At 32.7% G+C, this 9,382-nt stretch overlaps 1 long non-coding RNA gene across 1 annotated transcript; it reads left to right on the forward strand.

The window, feature by feature from the left end:
- The first annotated feature begins 5,180 nt into the window (after window positions 1-5,180).
- Window positions 5,181-6,166, forward strand: LOC127143895 (uncharacterized). The gene is made up of 3 exons (XR_007815467.1): window positions 5,181-5,257; window positions 5,339-5,397; window positions 6,003-6,166. It is a non-coding gene; the product is annotated as an uncharacterized LOC127143895 (long non-coding RNA).
- The last annotated feature ends 3,216 nt before the right edge of the window (window positions 6,167-9,382 follow it).

Below are 9,382 nucleotides of genomic sequence, written 5' to 3' on the forward strand. Positions count from 1 at the left end.
ACAAAATGAAAAAACTCATAAAGTTTGTCATTTTTAAAATATTACAGGTTTCCTCTTCCCTTTTATCGTCTTTCTTCTCCTCTTCATGCGTGATTTGTTTTCTTTCAATCGTTTTTCTTCTCTTCCTCTTCCTCTTTTTTTCCAAATATTTGGTTCAAGATCATGTATCAAATATAAAAGATTTTTTTAAAAAAAAAATTTCAAACTGTTATTTAGTTGTTCAATATCGTGTAATAAATATAAAAAATATTCAAAAAAACGTCATGCACAAAATCTAAACGATTGCGTACAAAAAATTCGTTTAAATTTGGGTAGCCAAATTTAAACAATCGTGTAAAAAAAATGATCATGTAACAAACAAATCTTAAATAGAAATCGTTTAGCAAAATCTAAATGATCGTGTACTAAAAAAATTTGAAAAAAAAAAGTTGTTTAAATTTGGCTACCCAAATCTAAATGATCGCATAACTAAATCCAAACGATCGTGTAACAAAGTAATCTTGAAAAAAGATCTTTTAGATTAATCTAAACGATCGTGTACTAAAGAATCTTGAAAAAAAAATCATTTAGATTTGGCTACACAAATCTAAACGATCAAATTTAAACGATCGTGTACCAAATCTAAATGATTGTGTATAGATAATCTTGAAAAAAAATCGTTTAGATTTCACTATCCAAATTTAAACGATCATGTACCAAACAATAGCCAAATCTAAACGATCGTATACCAAATATATTAAGCGCATTGTTGACAACATGGTTGACGGAACATTTTTGTTATTTTCTTTTATGGGCCCATTGGTTTTTTCCATTTTCGAAATTGTTCTGTACAGTGTAAATATTTTACTGCTCTGTTATATTTTTTAAAAGACCTCTTTATTATTCTTAAGATTTGAGATTTATTTAAAATTTATATTTAATCTCATTTAACTAAATAGGCATCAAAGTTAACCTCTATTAATAAATTTAGGATAATTTACATAAATGTAACAAAACTTAAAAATATTTACGGCCTATGTAACAAAAAAAAAAGTCTATAAAGTTGGTAAAATATTTTTATAATTTTCAGATTTGTTCTTGAATATTGTTGACGATTCTTCACTTCTCTTTCTTTTTCTTTTTTGAGATTTATTCATCTTCTCTTGCAGATTTTTTCATTCTCTTATAGATTTTCTTTCTTATGTTTTTAAATGATTTATTCTCCTATTTCATCTTCACAATTTTCGATAAGATTCTTTGAAGCTATTTCATCTTTCTCATATTCAAGAATATCAAGATCGTTTAAATATCATTTTAACATTATCTAAACAATTGTTTACATTGTCAACACGATCGTTTAAATTTGAAGTATTTTTTTTATCGTTTAAAAAAACTACACGATTATGTTGATATGATTTAAACAATCGCTTACCATAGTCAACACATTAATCGTTTAGCATGGTCAACACGATCTTTGCATTTGAAATTTTTAACAATCATTTACATCGGACTACACGATCGCTTACCATAATCAACACAATTGCTTTTCATGACCAACACGTACGATTGTTTTTTACATGATCAAATATGATCACATGGTCAACATGATCATTAAATTTGAAGCTTTTTCCCCAATCGTTAAAAAAGAACTACAAAATCGTGTATCATGACTATAGTACACAATCGTTTAGAAGAATATTACTCACGCGCGTGTGGTCGGTTAATCGCATGTGATTTGAGCATTTTTTGTATTTTCTATTGTGGCCTTATAAAATTTTTCCGTTTTTAGAGTTGTTCTAGATAGTGTAAATATGTTATCAATTTGTTATATTTTTCAAAAGAACCCCATAAATTTAATAGAATTATGAAATTAAATTTTAGAAGTAATTTTGATAATTAATTATAATTATTGTAAAATAATTTGTAGACATTAGTATTAACCACATTAAATAAAAATTTAGTAAAAAATTAAAAGTTGAAAAATGTAAACATTGAACTCTAAAAACAAAATTCAAAACAAAATTCAAATTTTGTAAATAAAATAGTAATATTTTACGATTAAGGAAAATCGTAAAAATGATTAATTTAATAAAATATTTATAAAATATGGTGAAATTTGATTGACATTGATACACTGTTATGTTTTTATTAGTCATATTGATAAAAGTTTATTTATATCCATTATTGATAGAATATAAAATTTTATTATATATCGTAAATATTTTAATTTATTTTAATAGGTATAAAAACGCCCTAAAAATTAAACCTTATAATACTTTTAAAAAAAATCAAAATTCAAATATTAGAACTCATTGATTAAGTGACAAGTAGAACACAAAATGGAAGCAAAATGAATTTTGTTGTACTCAAGGAAATGAAGAGATTTTCATAAAAGTTAAAATAAGCAGCCGATATGTCTCTCTCATGGGACCCCACTGCTTCCGTGAATGACCCTCTTCGTTATTTTGCACCCGTTTTTTTTGACTCCCAGGCCAATACGTTATCCATTTTAAAATGATTACTTTCACCTAATCCATCTACCCATCGAAGATATTAAGTTGATTGCCTATTATTCAGCAATGAGAACAGAAAGTTTTAAGATGAATCCATACAAATTTAACATTATATCGCCTAAAATAGTTATTAAAATTTCTTTTCTGTTACTCATATTCAGTCCATTCTACCTTTTTTGAATCAATTTTCTTTAAAAACTTGAATCTAACTCTTGTTTACTATGTAGACATAAACCTTATATTCTATTAAAAATATCTGAAGACATAGAATGAATAAGCATCGTTTTTTAATTTACAAAAGTAAATTGATCGTTTATATAAAGAGTAATATTATTTTGGTGCACTTCAGACTACATTCACGGCTTTCCCTTCTCTTTAATTAAAGACGAAAAAAACGGAAACTGATGGTTATAGCCATTGTAAAAAAACAGAATAAAAAATCATTGTTTCACAGAAGCTTAGTACTTCTGATTTTCTTTGAGTGAAAAGAATAATGAGATGCATGTAGTATTTTGAAGATTTGAAGTATTAGTCTTTATTGGGCAAGTTAAACAAAAGCAGGTACACGTGTTTATGAGTAATAAGAGAGTCGGACAAAGCTACATAATCTACAAATAAGGAATTCCAAAACTAGGGGCTTTAAAACCACGTGGTTTTAGGAAACCCGAAGTGGTTTTAGGAACTAAAAATTATTGAAAAATTATGTTTTAATAGTTGAGTTTTAAAATTTCTTCATCCTTATCCCTCAATTTTGAAAATTAGAATTAGGGTTCCATTTCCCATTTCCCATTTTTATTAATAACTATTGTATGTTTTCTTTTAATGTTAACATAGATATTCTTAAAACGACAAAATAAATATCACATAAAATCAACATGGATATATATTTTTTAGCATCTAAGAATCCTAAATCACACATCTATTTTAAGATACATGAGAATTTAATAATTAAATTCTTAGAAACAATAAAAAAACCGAGAAAAAAGTATTGTATTAAAGATAAGTAGAAAGAATTTACAAGTCTTTGATTATAATCAAATAATAAACTAATGATCAATGATGCACTCATCTCAAATTTTTACCCCTAACTTTGAAAATCTCCTTAATCAATTCTACAAAGGCATTAGGTCAGTAACTGCAAAATAAAAGTCACAACACTAACTAAAAGGGAATGACGCAATTTGAAACTAAAAACTAATTATTTGGTTACTTGCAAATTAAGTTTGCACAAACTGTTAACACTTTCCCTCAATGCAAATGTACCATCAAAAACACTAATCTAGCTTTATCATGAGGTTGAAATTCATCTTCCCAAAATACATATATATGCATGCATACACACACACACACACACACACATATATATATATATATGAAATTATCTATTACAACCTATAGTTTTTATATGAATCTTAGTAATATGATATTTTAATTTTATTCAAATATTTATTTCTTAGATATTACAGGACTGCCTAGGACTCTAAAGGGCTATATAGTCATTTGGGTTGTTGTTGACAGACTCACGAAGTCAGCTCACTTTGTTCCAGGGAAATCCACTTACATTGCCAGTAAGTGGGGACAGTTATATATGACCTAGATAGTGAGACTACATAGAGTACTTGTATCTATCATTTCTGATAGAGATGCTCGTTTCACATCGAAGTTCTGGAAAGGACTTCAGCTTGCGTTGGGCACGAGGTTAGACTTCAGCACAGCCTTTCACCCACAGATTGATGGTCAAACGGAGAGGTTGAACTAGATTCTGGAGGACATGCTGCGAGCTTGTGTGCTAGAGTTTTCAGGGAGTTGGGACTCCCATTTACATTTGATGGAGTTCGCCTTATCAGGCCACCATTGGCATGGCGCCTTTTGAAGCTCTGTATGGCAGGTGTTGTAGATCTCCTGTTTGTTGGGGAGAGGTCGGTGAGCAGAGACTGCTAGGCCCTAAGCTAGTGCAGACCACCAATGCACCATTAAACCATCATCTTCTTCATTGAGAAAGAAAAGAAAAACCCTAATTTTCTTGAACCCAAACCCTAGCCTCCTAGCAACCGCCGCCGCTGCCACTTCGTCGTCGCCGTCGTGCTTGTTTGATCGCCGCCGGAAGTGGATCACAAGCCGTGCGTCGTCCTCTGCAAATCGAGCCATCTCCGTCCGATCTCCTCTATTTGGAAGCCATCGCCGATCGACTGCTTTTCCATCACAGCCCGTCGCTCACCGCCGCAAGATAAGTCGTCGATCGCGCAGGTCACCGTCAAACCCCAGCCGCTTCAACCATCGCTCATACCCAAATTCGAAAACCTGAGTCGCGTCAGTCGCCAGTAACCCACACGCCCACGCCTCCATAACCGCGTGAAGCCGACCCGACCCGCACGCCCGCGCCTCAATAGTCGCGTGAAGCCGACCCAACCTGCACGTCCATGCCTGCACCGTAGCCAAACCGTCCTGCACGCGTGAGCCGCTTGTCCGAGCCATCCTGCACGCGCGAGCCGCCTGTCCAAGCTGCCTTCTGCTTTCTAGCCGAGCCGCCTGGCCGCTTCACCTGTCTTTGAGCCGCCAGGCTGTGTTCGATCCTTTTCACCTATTTTGGTAAGTTTGATTGAGTTTTGAAATACCCAACTAAGATTTGAAATTTTTGGATCTTAAATAATTTAATTTTAGGGTTAAATTAAATTATTTCTCTTAAGGGACATCTTGGACCAATTGATTTTTGGAGCGTGGGATTTCTCCAGTTAAGGGCTTATTCGTGGCAACCTTGACCTAGGGTAAGTTATTTCGACTGAATTCTTGGGTCCCATATCTTTTGATGATTAAGTTATGGAAATTGGTGTTTTCTAACCATTTAGGACTTTGCTACTTGGAAAGCGTGATTTTGCTGTTAGAACTTGTTTGAGCAAATCTCCAGGTAAGAGATTCTACTACTAGACGTACGAATGAAATTAAGAGGTCACATATATTTTTAGTTGTGCACATTGATAACTAGATTTCATAATGGCATGGTAATTAATGATGATATGATATGACATGGCGATACGATATGACATGATGTTATTGTATGACTTGATGATGTGATGATGATTTGTTACGTGTATGTTATGGTTAGGGTGTATGTTATGGTTAGGGTGTCTGTTAGCTTATCCTATTTGAGTTGTACTTGCATGGGTGTCTTTCGGGATCACCACCTTTTTAGGACTGCGCAGTCCGACTGGACCGCCAGTCTGGCATTGACATAGACATGATTCGAGTGGTTCGACGGAATCGCTCGCAACCCGATTGTCTTAGTGTTTCCTCCGGGTACACGATAGACCAGATTGTCCTAGGCGTTCCTTTGAGATCACCGAAGACCAGTTATGTTCCTCTGGGATCACATGTTGCATGTGTTCGGGAACGTGACAATTTTTGGGTACTACTTTCCGGACTCTAATAGGAAGTTAACAAGCACCTATCGTGACTAGTAGTGGGTCCCTTATTGAGTATTTTATACTCACTCTTTCCATTTCTATTTTTCAGACAGGGGTAGAGGTAAGGGCAAAGGCAAGCTGGCAAGCGACTAGAAGTGACCGTGGCGAGTCATAGGGATCTTTTGCTTCCGCTTTATGTCATAGTTTAAACTTTAATGTTTGCATTTTAGTTTATATTTTATTTTATTTCTTTAAAATTAGATAGGGCCTGAGTTAGGATGTTATTTTTACTTCTCTCTAATCACATTTGTTTATGCTTTTAAATGAAAATTTTGAGGTTTTGTTTTATTTTATTTTATTTTATTCCAAACTTTACAAATTTTATTTATCTTTTAAATTAGTAATGGCTTCGATTAGTATAAGGAGTTGGATCGTTACAGTTTTTCTCTCATTTATTAATTCGAATAATTCGAACTAATCCAACATACTATTCAAGTTTATTGCATATGAGCTAGCAGAGATGGACCTATAGATCTTGGGCTTTAACAATCCGAGATTAACTAGTTAAAGCCTTCTAGACTGTGCTAATTAGCATTCCTTAACTAACAAGTCATTCCACTAAAGTCTCGTACTTGCACTCCCCTCACTATAGATATATTTGTGTCCATCTTATATAACCATAATTAGTAAGTTAATCCTTCATAGGTTATTTGTTACACGACTAGGTCAAAATATCGTTTTAACCTCGAGATTCCATCTTGTTCTTTAAGTCCCACTGATCCTCCAAAAAATAATTTGTTTAAGGTCCAACCTATAAATCGAATCCTTCTTGAGCCAATGAGAGGGTAGGGCCCCTTGTTCAATACATTAATTCAATATATAAGAAAATAACCTATCTACTAACTCTAAATGAAGGAGCAAATTATGTCTTGCACCCTATGTCCCAGTTGTCCACCAAGTCTTACCCCTAAAATTAGAGGCTTATTTGGCAAACGCTAAGGGCTCGTTTGGTAACGTTCCCGTTTTTCGTTTCTCGTTTTTGTTTCTAATTTTTTAAGAAATAGACGTGTTTGGTAACGTTCTTGTTTCTTGTTCCCAAAATAATTAGGAAACGTTTCGGGTTTAATAAGAAATTTGTAGGAACGATAAAAAAAGAATTTCTCCTCGTTTCGTTCCTATTCTCTCCTTCCGTTTCTCCTCTTCGTTCTCAGGCTTTCTTCTCCAGTGATTCTTCTTCTCTCTTTATTCTCTGTTTATTCTCCAGCTCTCTTCGTGCTTTGTTTCTTCTTCGTTCTCCGACTAAAGGTGTGGCTCTCAATCCTTCTTTCTCTTGTCGATTTTACTGATGAATTTTTCTTTCAGATCTATCTCAATCCCTCTTTCTCCTGATGGGTTTTTTTTTCAGATCTGTTCTATTTTTATTTTTTTACTAGTGTTGTGTTTCTATGTTTTTTTTATGGCTCTCAATCCATAATTACTATTACATTCTAGATGTCACAAAAATCAACTGAACAACTTTATGTCAATGACGTTGTTGAGATTGCTGGATTAAAAGGTGAGGGACCATGGTCAAATAAGAGTGAAGCTTTGTTTGTAGACTTAATAAATGAAGAGGTTGCAAAAGGCAATCGACCAACTACAACATTTAAAAAGATTAGTTGGAATTATATGAGAAGCCAACTAAATGCTAGTACAGGATACAATTATTATCATGATCAATTGAAAAATAAGTTCAACAAATTAAGACAAATTTACAAAGACTTCAAAAAGATATTGAGTGATATGACAGAAAATGGTTGGGATCCATTATTAGGTACCATCAATCTTGAAGAGGAGCAATGGAACGAGCTTTTTAAGGTATAATAGTTGCATTTTTCTTCCATTTCTAATCATCTAAAGGCGAAGAGAGCTAAAAAGTTTTCATTTTCTATAGGTGAATAAGAGAGCTAAAAAGTTTAGAAAAAGTGGTTGCCCACATTATGAAAAGCTCGTAAGGATTTTTGGAGATACTACTGCAATAGGTGTAAATGCTTGCCCGTCAACAAGACTTATTTCAAATTCTGAAGATCAAAATGAAAATGATGTTGCAAGCAACACAAACGTTGGTGTTGAAGAGAATGATAAAGGAAAAAGCAAAAAACGAGTTGGAAGAAATAAAGACGAATTTGGCAATTTCTTCTCATCATTCTTAGATGTTTATGCGGAGAATGCAAAGAGAAAGAATGACATCCTTGAAAAAAGATCTTTTGGTTGTACATCTAGTGAAGTTGATGAGAGCCAAACATCAAGCAAAAAATATGATCTCCATGAAGAGTTGATGGAATATTTAGATATTTTAAATACAATGGAGGATGTTGATAGAGAGGCTTATTCCAAAATACTCAAACTCTTGCACGGAGATCTTGCTTGGAGAAAGCTATTCTTGCGCATGCCCGATTCAAGGAAGAGAGATTTCATAAATTGTCTTTAGATGTCACTTAGGGATTGTTTTAGGATTATGTCATCTACTTTTTAATATTAGACTTGAACATGGATGTTGTATGTTTGACATTATGGTTTGGGAAAGTTACATAAATTTTCTTTTCTTCCATCTTCATCTGTTTCTTTTCATTTTTTTTTCAAACTGTTATTTGGTTCATCGTATATTATTTAGGTTGGAGTAACCAAATGTAAACGATCGTGTACAAAAAGTAAAAATCGTGTAAAAAATAAATTATCTAAACGATCGTGTAAAAAAAGTAAACGATCGTGTAAAAAAAGTAAACGATCGTGTAACCAAATTTTGAGCTAAATCTAAATGATCGTGTACCAAAAGAATTAAAAAAATAAAATCTAAACAATTGTTTACCAAATTTTGAGTCAAATCGAAACGATCGTGTACCAAAAAAATTTAAAAAATAAATTTAAATGATCGTGTACCATATTTTGAGCCAAATTTAAACGATCGTGTACCAAATTTTGAAAAAAAAAATCGTTTAGCCAAATCTAAACGATCGTGTACCATATTTTGAGCCAAATCTAAACGATCGTGTACCAAATTTTGAGCCAAATCTAAATGATCGTGTACCATATTTTGAAAAAAAATCATTTAGGTTTGGGTCCAAATCTAAACGATTGTGTAACAAAATTAAACGATATAATTGAAAAAATAACCAAATCTAAATGATCATGTACCAAATATATTTAACATGACTACGTTTTATGTACTGAGATGAATTTGTACCTATTTTGTGTTTGATTTAGAGATATAGTAGTGAATTGATATGGACTTGATTCAAGATAATCATTATGATGACGATTTTAATTCTCACGACGATGACGATGGTATCTTAATCATTTTTACTTTATTCTACATGAGCTTGCACAGGATACAACCTTCAAAACAACCATGTAGAACCTCTACACTAATAGGATATGATTATGTGATTGAGTTGTTAAATAAAATTGATGGTAGATGTTTTGATTGTTTTAGGATGAAAAGAATTACAT

Source organism: Cucumis melo, chromosome 11 (genome assembly GCF_025177605.1).
Source record: "Cucumis melo cultivar AY chromosome 11, USDA_Cmelo_AY_1.0, whole genome shotgun sequence".
In the NCBI taxonomy this organism is placed as follows: domain Eukaryota; kingdom Viridiplantae; phylum Streptophyta; class Magnoliopsida; order Cucurbitales; family Cucurbitaceae; genus Cucumis; species Cucumis melo.